The sequence below is a fragment of the Salmo trutta genome, chromosome 19 (genome assembly GCF_901001165.1).
Source record: "Salmo trutta chromosome 19, fSalTru1.1, whole genome shotgun sequence".
NCBI classification, from domain to species: domain Eukaryota; kingdom Metazoa; phylum Chordata; class Actinopteri; order Salmoniformes; family Salmonidae; genus Salmo; species Salmo trutta.
The window spans coordinates 23,222,246-23,237,398 of NC_042975.1; the positions used below are offsets into that span (position 1 = coordinate 23,222,246).

At 42.1% G+C, this 15,153-nt stretch overlaps 1 long non-coding RNA gene across 1 annotated transcript in view; it reads left to right on the forward strand.

The window, feature by feature from the left end:
• Positions 1 to 15,153, forward strand: part of LOC115154187 (uncharacterized) — a 113,529-nt gene that overhangs the window by 65,452 nt on the left and 32,924 nt on the right. The window lies entirely within an intron of this gene.

A 15,153-nucleotide genomic window follows, 5' to 3' on the forward strand; every position in this document is an offset into this window, starting at 1 on the left:
GTCCTACCCTCCTCACATCAGACTCTATAAACCAGACAATTTATTTCCAATGTTTTGGTGCTGGAGTGTCTGCAGCAACACATATCCAGGCAAGTCTGAACATGTCTCGAGAGCTCTGAATTCATAAACGGAGTAGGTGGATAATCAGCGTTATCAATCATTGCATTATGAAGCATTTTTGTGGTTTTGCTGGCAGATAAACTATAATCAGTATTTTAATGGCCGTACCTGTGGGAGAGACGGCCAGTCTTTTCAGCCCTGTTCAATTGTCTCACCCTGGGGATCCTCTTCACAGCAGACCTATACGGAAAATATGGTGAAGTCCAGCTTCTCATCAATCAACTCCCATATCGGTTGATCAAACACCCCAGAAAAGCAGTTTGAAATGCAAGCAAAGTAACACAACCATTATTTATAGCTACAGTGGTATTCTCCATAAACAGGTTGGGTATACAGTAGGCCTATTACCCAGTTTTGCTTCTCATGACAACACATCTAGGGTCTCTGACAGGCTTTGCGTCACTTTCCTACTTCCTAACCTTTTAATATTAATATTGATGTGAAACTTGCATCGACTGTGTGCTGTAGTCGAGAAGGGACCAAAATCCGACAAGGGAATTGTCACTTTTCCGCCGATCTCACAAGGTTGCATTAGCACACAAAAGAGAAGGTTGGCAGTGATTGGGCACAGGTGAACCTGGCCTAAACACCTTTCCTGATAAAATTGCAGTCACTCCTAGGGTTGCAAAGGGTCGGAAACTTAACTGTAAATTTACGGAATTTTTCCATGGGAAGTTAAGTGCTGGAATTTGGGGAATTTTGCTTAAATTCACCCAAAAAGTTATCTTCTAACAGAAAACCTTTTTTTGTGGCATACACAAGGCAATTCTAGGTCTTGTGGCATATTTTTGTTAAACTATCCCCAATTCAATGGAATTGCAACCCTCTGCATGCACAGTGCATTCTTCCATCACATGTGCAGTGCGGTCTTCCATCACATATACAGCTGATTCTCAAGATCTTACACACTAATGAGATGCTGTTGAGCCCACACTACCACACTGTCTGAGTCAAGGACTACATGCTTTCTGGTAAGGTTTGATTACAATACTGGGTGGGGTGAATATATTTTAAATTACATACATGATTTTTTATTAACTAGTAAATAGTAGGCTACAGGAAAGTGTGTTTAAATCATTTCTAACTTAACAATTTCTGCCAGTTAGTTTTTGCTACCATGTGGGTTTTAGCTTGCTTGAGCCTGCTAACTGAGGAGTGTTAATTGACCTGTTTCTGTACATGTTTCATTTTAAAACATTTATCTTACGAAGGAGTTTAATCTAGGTATTTATCTGTACATGGAATTGTATTTGTTTTTTTACACATTTTTTTCTAATCTTTACAAGAAAATGCCACGGGCACTATCTGATGTGTGGAGACATTTCACTGCATATAATGTAGAAGGAAAAGCTGTGAACATTTACAAATACTGTGCCAAATCATATGTGAAGAATGCAACAAAGATGCAGAATCATCTGGCCAAGTGCATAAAGTTCCCTCAGCGCTCACAACAAGCAACCTCTGACAAAAGTCCTTCTACTTCTATTCGAGGTGAAAATGTTGAATCAGACACCTTAACGATAGCAACAGCTCATGGTCCTCCTGGAATCAGAAGTGTTTTGGACTCAACGGAGGAACGTAGTCAGAGAAATGCTGATAAATGTCTTGCTTGAGCTATGTATGCAACTGGTTCACCTCTGATGCTCACAGGCAATGTGTATTGGAAGAGATTTCTGAATGTTCTTTGCCCAGCATACACCCCTCCAACCAGACATGCTTTATCTACTAATTTGCTGGATGCAGAGTTCAAGTGAAGGTCAAACAAATCATAGAGAAAGCTGACTACTGTTTTGCAATCATCTCTGATGGGTGGTCGAATGTTCATGGGCAAGGAATAATTAACTACATCTCCACCCCTCAACCAGTATTCTATAAGAGGACAGACACAAGGGACAACAGACACACCGGTCTCTACATTGCAGATGAGCTGAAGGCAGTCATCAATGACCTTGGACCACAGAAGGTATTTGCACTGGTGACAGACAATGCTGCAAACATGAAGGCTGTTTGGTCTGAAGTGGAGGAGTCCTACCCTCACATCACACCTATTGGCTGTGCTGCTCATGCATTGAATCTGCTCCTCAAGGACATCATGGCACTGAAAACAATGGATACACTCTACAAGAGAGCCAAGGAAATGATTAGGTATGTGAAGGGTCATCAAGTTATAGCAGCAATCTACCTCACCAAGCAAAGTGAGAACAATAAGAGCACCACATTGAAGCTGCCCAGCAACACCCGTTGGGGTAGTGTTGTCATCATGTTTGACAGTCTCCTGGAGGGGAAGGAGTCTCCAAGAAATGGCCATATCACAGTCTGCCGATATGGATAGCCCCATCAAGAGGATCCTCCTGGATGATGTATTTTGGGAGAGAGTGGTAAGCAGCCTGAAACTCCTGAAACCTATAGCAGTAGCCATTGCACAGATTGAGGGAGACAATGCCATCCTGTCTGATGTTCGCAGATGTAAGAGAAGAAATCTGTACTGCCCTGCCCACTTCACTGTTGCTCCAAGTAGAGGAAACTGCAGTTCTGAAATGCATCAAAAAGCGTGAAGACTTCTGCCTGAAGCCCATAAACGCAGCAGCGTACATGTTTGATCCCAAGTATGCTGGCAAGAGCATCCGGTCTGGTGCAGAGATCAACAAGGCCTATGGTGTCATCACTACCGTGTCTCACCACCTTGGCCTGGTTGAGGGAAAGGTTCTTGACAGTCTGGCGAAATACACTTCCAAGCAAGGGCTTTGGGATGTAGATGCAATATGGCAGTCATGCCAACATATCTCACAGCCACCTGGTGGAAGGGACTTTGTGGATCTGAGGCTCTTTCCCCAGTTGCCTCCATCATCCTCCAAATCTCACCAACATCAGCTGCCTCAGAGCACAACTGGTCATTGTTTGGGAACACACACACCAAAGCACGCAACAGGCTGACAAATACAAGGGTTGAAAAATTGGTGGCCATCCGGGTGAATTTTAGGCTTTTTGAGCCTGACAACGAGCCATCCTCAACAAGGTTGGAAAGTGACCGTGACGATGAGGCCCCAGAGTCTGATGTTCAAGAGGTGGACATTGAGGAGGTCCAGGGAGAAGACCTGGAAGCCTGAGAGGAAGACAACCAAAGCTTTAGTTTCTACACTACCATTTCACAGATGTATGTTGAAAATGTTTTTGGGAGATGCGATGGATCATTGGGAATCATTCAATATTCCCTTTTGTTGTTCTGTGAAATCATCCCATGTGAAGAGTCAACATTTAATTAAAGTTAGATTCGTAACTAAATCATTTTTTTAAATTTCTATTGGAAGGATTTAATCATTTGCAATTATGTATACTTATGATAAGGTAAAAGGTTTATGTTTGTCTCCATATGCTATGGTAAATATATCCAATGCAAAAAAACATTACATTTAAATGGTATTAATTTGCATATATTTCCTTTAATTCCCATATGTTCCTGTTAATTCCCACGGAAAGTTTCCATCTCTGAATATTCCCCAAAATATGCAACCCTAGTCACTCCCCAGAGTGAACCCAGTGATAACGCTAGCTACCTGCTGCATGACAATATGAGCTGAGATTTGAGGATTTGTTGTCCGAGATGGCTGTGTTTGATTAGGCCCCATGTTACATCTGTGGGGAGGTTATAGACCAATCAAAGGGCCATTGAACAACCATAAACGCATCATGTATTGTCAGCTGCAGTATACGTAAAGTTCATTCTTGTTATTTTATTATCTTGTCAATAAAAGCAAAGCATAATTGAGAATGCTTACCATTTAGGCTACTCCACAACTACAAGCACGCTTAAACTATATATACAAAAGTATGTGTACACCCCATCAAATTAGTGGATTCTGCTATTTCAGCCACACCCGTTGCATAAAATCGAGCACACAGCCATGCAATCTCTAAAGACAAACACTGGCAGTAGAATGGCCTTAATGAAGAGCTCAGTGACTTTCATTGTGGCACCGTCATAGGATGCCATCTTTCCAAAAAGTCAGTTCAACAAATTTCTGCCCCGCTAGAGCTGCCCCAGTCAACTGTAAGTGCTGTTATTGTGAAGTGGGAACATCTAGGAGCAACAACAGCATAGCCGCAAAGTTGTAGGCCACACAAGCTCACAGAAGGGGACCGCTGAAATTGTAAAACTCATCTGTCCTCGGTTGCAACACTCACTACCGAGTTCCAAACTGCCTCTGGGAGCATCTTAAGCACAAAAACTGTTATTTTGGAGATTCATGAAATGGGTTTTCATGGCCAAGCACACAAGCCAAAGATCACCATGTGCAATGCCAAGCGTCGGCTGGAGTGGTGTAAAGCTCTCCGCCATTGGACTTTGGAGCAGTGTAAACAGGTTCTATGGAGTGATGAATCACGCTTCACCATCCGGCAGTCCGACGGACGAATCTTGGTGTGGCGGATGCCAGGAAAACACTACCTGCTTGAATGCATAGTGCCAACTATAAAGTTTGGTGAAGGAGGACAAATGGTCTGGGACTGGGCCCCTTAGTTCCAACGCTACAGCACACAATGACGTTCTAGATTATTCTGTGCCTTCCAACTTTGAACACAGAATAGCCCCATGTGCGCACTCCCTCAAATCGTTTGGAGAAAATATTTGTTTTATTTAGCTTTGTTCATTTGTATTCTTCATACTATAAAATCATTTTAAATAATGCAACGGAATTCTAAGCAAATCTTGTCTGCTAAATGAACTAGTGTAGCCCATAGCTATTTGGCACAGCCACATCAGGACAACTCAGAGTATGCTATTCTTTTTTTCTGAGATATACTACATTTTCTTCTTATCATGCTTCCTTAGACCTGTCTAAAATAAATGATGGATTTATTGTGAAGGTTTAGGCTGTATTACATGAATTTATTAGCCTACAAGCCATTTAAAAAAAAGTCTGTGTGGAACCCAGGAGATGCTAAATGTGTTTATTGTTAATTAATTGTCAATTACAGTGAGACCGACAGTTATTTTCTTGAGAAACACCGGCTGATGAAATTTTGACCGCCACAGCCCTACCAGTGTTTAATGACTGTGTACATAGGGCAGCAGTCTCTAAGGTGCAGGGTAGAGTATCGGGTGGTAGCCGACTAGTAACAATGACTCAAGTTCAGGGCAGGGTACTGGGTGGAGGCTGGCTAGTGGTCACTATTTAACAGTCTGATGGCCTGGAGATAGAAGCTATTTTTCAGTCTCTCGGTCACAGCTTTGATGCACCTGCGCTGTCTCCACCTTCCGAACTCACTTCACTCATGCAAAAGAAGGGAGCTCGCACTAGCACATGTGCAGATCAAATACACCGCTGTAACTCTGATTAATGGGTTTATGTGCTAATAATTCAAGAGATTGGTCAGAAAACCAGGTGTTTTAATCGCTGGTGCTTTCTTCAATTATGACTGTATGCCGATTTAACATAATCAGAGTAAGGTGTTTAGATGACTAATGCATACACATCCTACTGCCATAATCAGTTTAATATGAAATTATTAGTGTGCTTGTAAACATACTCAGTATGGCTGTATGTAACATGTACTTGGCCTGATATTTGCTGGCCTGTCAATACCCCAGATAAGGTCATGCTCTGTAGGGACGGGACCCAGCCCCTCATCTCATGTAGACTGCCACCCAGCTTGTTCACGTTAGTATGGGTCAGCCATGTCTGGAAACACAGTCAACTTTATCGATAGTCGGATCAGATTCCAAACACATACACACACTTTATAGGTGTACACAACACACCCAATATCCAAAATGCTGCCTCTGTACTGGTGCAATACAGTGAAGTGTAGCAATTCACAGATTTTGTAGGTTGTCACGAATAGACATGCCCAAAAAGATGGGCCTAGATCTTGACAACCAGGTGCACGCATTCAAGTTTAATCAAAGGCACGCTTCTCAAATACATAATTTTCCACCCAATAGACAAAAAATGGTTTGTGTGTATTGTTAGGTATTGCTGCACTGTTCAAGCTAGAAACATAAGCATTTTGCTGCACCTCAAAATATGTGTACGCAACCAATAACATTGGATTTGAAAGATGACAGAAATCAGAGGACATTTTGTTTAAAACTATGTTGATTGATGCGCCATGCCATATCCCCACTTCTGGAGTCATTAAAGGCAACCCTGTGCTTGAGTGTTATAATTGTTTTCTGGTGGCTATGCTAGTTTAGTGCTTCCTACAGTATATTTGCTCTTCTGGTGTTCACCCAGTCTGTCAAATCCTTCCACCCCAGCTGCTAAAGCTTAAAGTTACTGTCCAGTGAAAAGCTCATTCTTTTTGAGCATACACAAATGTTGTTGACTCGTCCTTTAAGTATAGTTGTGGCCAATGCATAAATTAGAGTGGGAACCTTTTTCTTGCCCAGGGACATTTTGGGGGGAATTTGGGGGGAATATGAAGCACGAAAAAGCTAATATTACGTACCATTGACTAGCTTTGGAGTGATGCCACAAATCCTATATAAAAAAAAATGTGGTGGCCAGTTAAACAAAACCTAAGCCTGGGCTGCTGTCATACCTTGTCCATATACTGCTTACAGGGTAAGGAAACCAATACATAGTTGTGTAATTTGGGTGAACTATCCCTTTAGCAATGAGGGGGGGTATTCTTAAAAAAATAAATAGCAGGAACAGCACCATCTAGTGGTCAGAACACGGTAATATCAGGTTGTAGGATGGGACATAATTTAGTTAGGTTTATCTGAACAGACAACACAGAATTCACTGGGAAATACATTTATAGGATGAAGAAACAATACTCAGCCGCAGCTCCATACTCCTTGTCAAACAGAGAAATCATCCAGTGTACCAGTTGTTGGTGTGGGGGGTCCCTGGGTGGCTTTTGACCATCTCTTTGGATTCCTCAGGTCTAATTCATTGTTAGAAAACTGATATTAGGTAGTATATTAATTAATTATATTAATCAAATAAATTAAAATGGCCAATTTGGGTGCAATCAATTAGCTTAATTTCTCAGAGATCAAATTTATATTTCAACAACATTTCGCAGGAATGCTAATCTTATCTGTATCTAACAACCAAAACAATTTCAGAAAAATCTGAGATGCTGGGTGTCAACCCTCTTTCTTGTGAGACATTCAGAAATCGCAGGACATTCATTCTTAGCCTGTCACTTATCAGGGAGAGGCTTAGTCGAAGAAGGACCAACAGTGAAAGATCTGATGTCATGTCTTTGCATTGCCTATCAAACACTGTAAGCCCTACGCTACAGCCATTTATTTCCATATACTGTCTAATTGGTGAGCTATCTCCTTTTCTGTGTGTTGAAATATTCAAATGTTTGAATAGCCATCTTTGAGTAGCTTCAGAAACTGCAACTATTTTCTCTTCATGGCATTTTAGCCGTGCCTCCCACCTTCTATATTCATTCCACTGAATGATGGTCTGATTAGTGCAAACCGCACATTTTCCCACATACTGTTTATAAGATCGCAAACACAATCGTAAGCTCTCTGAAAAGCACAAGAGATGGTGAGTAGGCCGGAAATGAACAAGAGGTTGTATGGATCAGTTTTGAGTCACTCAATTAGCCCAACCGTAGCATGATTTCCTTCTCAATAAATGGCAAACGGCGGGTATCGTAATGCAAATGTCAGGCCTGACTAATTGCCGGCTGGATAGAGGGCTAGAGTGGAGGGGAGAATTGGCTCATCAGACACGATTAAATGCCAGGGACATCTACTAAAGATGACAATCTCAGAGAAAGTCATTCTTACTTGAGACAGTGACTGGTGGTCATTACGAACCAGAAGTTTCTGCGCTTCAAAACACTTCTCTCTATGGGTATAGAGCTCGCCAGTTTGTAGTCCTAAAAGAACGGTAATTAGTTACCTCTGGTTCGCTCAGCCATTCCTATGGGGGAAATTAATGTGGAAAGAATGGGGTTTTAGGATAAACACCAAAAATAACGTCTGAGGTTAACACAGGCTTAGGAGATCTTATACGTTTTGTTCAATGAGATATCAGTCAGTTAACATGACCTTTATGAGTAATGAAGTCCGTGCTTGTTTTGATTACATAGACTTCAGAATTCACAAAAAGTGGCGTGAGCTGATCAGAGTTTATCCAATAACCCTAAAAAAAAAAAACATTCATTTTCCCATAGGTTTTGGCCAATGAGCCATGCCGGAGTTGGTGCTTACAAAACGATGCCTTTACTGTTGCTCTGCATAGGCCTACTGTGTTAGCAGGGATGTCAACTAAAGATGACAACATCAGAGATAAAGTTGTTTCTTACTTGAAACAGAGGTAATTGCGAATCAGATGGTTTCTACGTTTTCGAACACTTCTTTCCCTATGAATATAGGCCTACTGTATTACCAGTGATGTCAACTAAATATCATCTGACACAGTTCTTTCTCAATCCCTATGAATATACTGTATTACGTTCTTTCAACTGAGGGGATCATCCAAGTATTGATTTTGATTTTCCTAAAGAGTAACCTGTGTGCCTTCGCGTGGCCACTGCATATTTTATGATCCAAAATGCAATGTACTCCCAGAGTCATCTGCAGAGATTTGAATGTCTTTTGATTGTCCCATTCTTCGATCGACACCTCCCCTCACCCTCTGTACTTCCAGTAGTGTTAATCCAGACATCCAGTGTGTATTCTGTGTCCCTGGCATGGCATGATGTCGGAGGAGCAGATGCACTGTCCTCCGGCAAGGTCGTTCACTTTATGGGGATTCTGCTGGGTCAGGTATTCGTGTGAAGCCCAGAACCCCTCGCTGCCTGCCTGCCTCACTGGCGCAAACACACACACACTGACACATTTTCTGTCATGCACATCACATCCATTCTTACACACACAATCTTTTTGACAATACAAATATGTGACACATGCATTCTCTCTATCACTGTGACGCACATATACATTCTCAGTTTCGGTCTCTCTAACACACATACACACACTATACATTTTAGTAATTTAGCAGATGCTCTTATCCAGAGCGACTTAAAGGCGCAATTATGGTTAGGTGCTTTGCTCAAGGGTACATCAACATATTTTTTACCTAGTCGGCTCCAGGATTCAAATTAGCGACCTTTCTACACAATGTTATTTTCTACACAGAATATCATTCAAAATGATTGCCTGATGATGATCTGAACAGTGGTATGTATTCATGGATGCCAAGGGAAGCAAGGTTCCCCCCCAAAAAAACATGTATAATAATTTATCTGTCGTCTGTGTTTCATATTTTTCCTTCAAGTCGCAAGAGGCTGAATATATCTCACTGGAGAACACATCCGAGCAAGCGAAACAGTGCCCCCTCTGTCTCTGTACGTGTAGCCCATCTATCTGAAGCTGTCCGTAGTGTTGAATGCAAGCATTTGGAATCCCTTGATTAAAAAAACTAAGTATAAATAATAGTCAATCAGTGTTGAGCTAAACTGAGTGAGCTCAACTGTGAATGGTCCTGGCTCACCAAGAAAAAGTGTAAAGGGAAACCAGTTTGGATTTGGCTTCAAACCAATTACATCAAAAGCAAAACGGAATTGACAGAAACAACGTGAATTGTTGAATCTTGTTGTGTCGTCCTCCGGTGGCTAGCTAGATAAAATTGTCCCTTTCCTAAATTAGCCATGGATTGAGATAGGGATTTAAACTTGTCGTTTTTCTTCATTCTCCGTACTGGCCAATGATTATAACAGGGATTCTGATCCAACCATAACTTCATACATTGTGCCCCTGGCCTGAGAGAATGGAAGTTCAACATGTAGTGGGCTAATGTTAACTAGCAGGCTCATCGTTGCCCATGAAAGGAAGTTAGGCTAGCGAGCAAGCAATTTAGCCAGGTAGCCTAGGACAACAAAAACTAAAAACGTTTACTGTATGACAGTTATAGACCGTTTCATCAACATGAAAGAGAGGATGGCATTGGCATTTCTCTACAACTAGGGTGAGCCAACATGTTTTTTTCTACTTGCACGAACACACCCATACATCAGAACCAAGGAAAGCCACATATTTAGCTTATGTTGATTGGACTAAATTATGTTTGGTATCTTTTAGTTGTCACTGTATTAGACTAAGCATAGGTGATTTTGATTATATATATATACAGTGCATTCAGAACATATTCAGACCCCTTTACTTTTCCCACATTTTTGTTACGTTACAGCCTTATTTTACATTTTAGTCATTTAGCAGACGCTCTTATCCAGAGCGACTTACAGTATTGAATGCATACATTTCATTTCATGCATTTTTTTTATTAAAAAAATAAAAAAATTGTACTGGCCCCCCGTGGGAATCGAACCCACAACCCTGGCGTTGCACACACCATGCTGGCGTTGCAAACACCATGCTCTACCAACTGAGCCACAAGAGAACACCTGGATTCAATAGTTTTTTCCCCGCTCATCAATCTACGCACAATATCCAATAATGACAGTTTTGCAAATGTATTACTAACCTTTGGCAGCGATTACAGCCTTGAGTCTTCTTGGGTATGAATCTACAAGCTTGGCACACCTGTATTATGGGAGTTTCTCCCATTCTTCTCGGCAGATCCTCTCAAGAACTTTCAGGTTGGATGGGGAGCGTCGCTGCACATCTATTTCCAGGTGTCTCCAGAGATGTTCGATCTGGTTCAAGTCTGGGCTCTGGCTGGGCCCCTCAAGGACATTTAGACTTCTCCCAAAGCCACTCCTGCATTGTCTTGGCTATGTGCTTAGGGTCGCTGTCCTGTTGGAAGGTGGAGCAGGTTTTCATCTAGGATTTCTCTGTACTTTGCTTCGTTCATTTTTCCCTCGATCCTGACTAGTCTCCCAGTCCATGCCGCTGAAAACTATCCCCACAGCATGATGCTGCCACCACCATGCTTCAACCGTAGGGGTGGTGCCAGGTTTCCTCCAGACGTGACGCTTTGCATTCAAGCCAAAGAGTTCAATCTTGGTTTCATCAGACTAGAGAATCTTGTTTCTCATGGTCTGAGAGTCTTTAGGTGCCTTCTGGCAAACTCCAAGCGGGCTGTCATGTGCCTTTTACTGAGAAGTGGCTTCCGTCTGGCCACTCTACCATAAAGGCCTGATTGGCTGAGTGCTGCAGAGATTGTTGTCCTTCTGGAAGGTTCTCCCATCACCACAGAGGAACTTTGGAGCGTTGTCAGAGTGACCATCGGGTTCTTGGTCACTTCCCTGACCAAGGCCCTTCTCCCCATTTGCTCGAGTTTGACCGGGCAGCCAGCTCTAAGAAGATCCTTGGTGGTTCCAAACTTGTTCCATTTTAGAATTATGGAGCTTGCTGTGTTCTTCAGGTCCTTGAATGTTGCAAAACTTTTTTGGTACCCTTCCCCAGATCCGTGCCTCGACACAATCCTGTCTCGGAGATCTACAGACAATTCCTTCAAGCTCATGGCTTGGTTTTTGCTCTGACATGCACTGTCAACTGTGGGACCTTATAGACAGGTGTGTCCCTTTCCAAATCATATCCAGTCAATTGACTTTACCACAGGTGGACTCAATCAATCTGTAGAAATGGAAACGTGTTTTATAAATTAGCAAACATTTCTAAAAACCTATTTTCGCTTTGTCATTATGGGGTATTGTGTGTAGATTGTTGAGGATTTTTTATTTATTCCATTTTAGAATAAGGCTGTAATGTAACAATATGTGGAAAAAGTCAAGGGGTCTGAATACTTTCCGAAGGCACTGTAGCTGATATTTAGAAAACTGTTTTCGCTTTGTCATTATGGGCTATTGTGTGTGGACTTGAGGAAAAATGTAATTTAATCAATTTTAGAATAAGGCTGTAATGTAACAAATGTGGAAAAAGTCAAGGGGTCTGAATACTTTCCGAATTAACTGTAAATGTTTAAGTTGAAATGATTCTGGAGTAGTTGAGGTAGCTCCTGTTTTCTTTGCGACTTGCGGTATATCTCCGTGGTTCTAAATCAATAGTTGGTTAATAGTCCGAAAACTTCGTAAACATTAACTTGCTTGACTATGCTGTAGGTCATGTAACTGTTTGTTACATGCAATATGCTTTGCTGACTTCACCGGACAGATGTTGCTCTCTGGTTTTGGGATGAAACAAAGGTGTGGTTGAATTTTTTCTGCCACTGTGTTTTCTTATTGTCTCGGGCAAGGCATATGAACTAACAGGTTACGAACTAACAGGTTATAAGAGCAAACAACGCAATTATCACAACAAAGGTTGTAATATGGCTTTTTTTTCTGGTTTCATCAGTGATTTTACCCACGTACCGCTACTGCTTTCCAACTTCCCAATACCTTTCAGAGGCATTTGTCACTTCAAACCATAATTCCTTCTGTCAAAAGTACTGTCACACTGATTTGTAATAGACTGTCACAGCCCAAATGTAAAAAGTAAACATTGGCCATTGATTACATTACATCACCTTTTTCAGATGATATCAAAATGGGGTTGCGGGCCAAAAAAGTTTGGGAACCCCTGCCATAAATGGACTATTAACTCTACTACCTTCCGGCAAATGGTATCGGAGCACCAGCTCTCGAACCAACAGGCTCCGAGACAGCTTCTACCCCCAAGACATAACACTGCTAAATAGCCATGAGAAAGCTAAATAGTTAATTAAATGTGCACTGACCCTATCTTGCACGGACTTAACACACACTCATACTATACACACTATTTACACACTCGCACACAAAACCCACACACATTCACATACACTACATATGCACGCATACTGACACAGCACATATACACCCACACACACTTTTACACATCATATTCTGCTGTGACTCTGTTTTTTATTTTAGTCTTACCATTATCTATCCTGATGCCTAGTCACTTTACCCTGCCTTCATGTACATATCTACCTCAAATACCTTGTACCCCTGCAAATTAATCTGGTTCTGGTATTCCCTGTGTATAAACTCAGCAAATAAAGAAGCATCCCTTTTCCTCAGACGATAGGCAATTAAGGTCACAGTTATGAAAACTTAGGACACTAAAGAGGCCTTTCTACTGACTCTGAAAAACACCAAAATGAAGATGCCCAGGGTCCCTACTTATCTGTGTGAACGTGCCTTAGGCATGCTGCAAGGAGGCATGAGGACTGCAGATGTGGCCAGGGCAATAAATTGCAATGTCCGTACTGTGAGACGGCGCTACATGGAGACAGGACGAACAGCTGATCGTCCTCGCAGTGGCAGACCACGTGTAACAACACCTGCACAGGATCGGTACATCTGAACACACCTGCAGGACAGTTACAGGATGGCAACAACAACTGCTCGAGTTACACCAGGAACGCACAATCCCTCCATCAGTGCTCAGACTGTCCGCAATAGGCTGAGAGAGGCTGGACTGAGGGCTTGTAGGCCTGTTGTAAGGCAGGTCCTCACCAGACATCACCGGCAACAACGTTGCCTATGGGCACAAACCCACTGTCGCTGGACCAGACAGGACTGGCAAAAAGTGCTCTTCACTGACGAGTCACGGTTTTAGTCGGATTCGTGTTTAACGTCGAAGGAATGACCGTTAAACCCAGGCCTGTACTCTGGAGCGGGATCGATTTGGAGGTGGAGGGTCTGTCATGGTCTGGGGTTGTGTGTCACTGCATCATCAGACTGAGCTTATTGTCATTGCAGGCAATCTCAATGCTGTGCGTTACAGGGAAGACATCCTCCTCCCTCATGTGGTACCCTTCCTGCAGGCTCATCCTGACATGACCCTCCAGCATGACAATGCCACCAGCCATACTGCTCGTTCTGTGCGTGATTTCCTGCAAGACAGGAATGTCAGTGTTCTTCCATGGCTAGCGAAGAGCCCGCATCTCAATCCCATTGAGCACGTCTGGGACCTGTTGGATCGGATGGTGAGGGCCAGGGCCATTCCCCCCAGAAATGTTCGGGAACTTGCAGGTGCCTTGGTGGAAGAGTGGGGTAACATTTCACAGCAAGAACTGGCAAATTTGGTGCAGTCCATGAGGAGATGCACTGCAGTACTTAGCATCTGGTGTGGCCACCAGCTGCATTGACTTACTTTTGATTTTGACACCCCCCCCCCCCCCCCGTTTGTTGAGGGACACATTATTCAATTTCTGTTAGTCACATGTCTGTGGAACTTGTTCAGTTCATGTCAGTTGTTGAATCTTGTTTTATTCATACAAATATTTACACATGTTAAGTTTTCTGAAAATAAACACAGTTGACAGTGAGAGAACGTTTCTTTTTTTGCTGAGTTTAGCTCCATTATTGTGTATTTTATTACTTGTTACTGTTTTTTGTTTGATTATTTTTTAACTCTGCATCGTTGGGAGGGCTTGTAAGCAAGTCGACACCCTTTGTGTTCTCGCATGTGACAACACTCTCAATCACTCTCTCTCTCTCACAGGCACACTAATAAAAATGAGAGAAGAGAAAAGGAGAGGCAACACAACAGTCCTCTGACTGTTACTGGGCGTGTGTAATTGAAAGGCATTTGGCAAGAAACAGCCTGTATTCTATTTTGTAGGCATCAACTGATATGCAAGGCACTGATATCGATTCATGAAAACATAGCTAATTACATCTGTAGGAAATTCACTACGGTTTCTGAGTAAAACATTTTCAGGTTCATTAGGATTGTTTCACTCAATACATGTTTTTTTTTCTCATAAAAATATAATTTTTTACATTTTTATTTCCATATCAGGGTTTTTGTTAGCCGGTGAAAGCCGGCTTTTGGTAAAAAAAAATTAATTGAAAAGCCGATTTTAAATAAAATTTGCACTGGCCAATTGTCCTAGAGAAGAAATAAGGCTTTTTAGCTTAGTAATTGATGGAATTACCAGTCGTATTAAATATACTGAACTGAAATATGAACGTAAAATGCAATAATTTAAAAGATTTTATTGATAAATTAATTAATTATCCCCTAATCTATGTATTTCACATGACTGGGCAGGGGTGCAGCCATGGGTGGGCCTGGGAGGGCATAGGCTCACCCACTTGGCAGCCAGGCCGACATACTGGGGAGCCAGGCCCAGCCAATCAAAATGAGTTTTTCCCCACAAA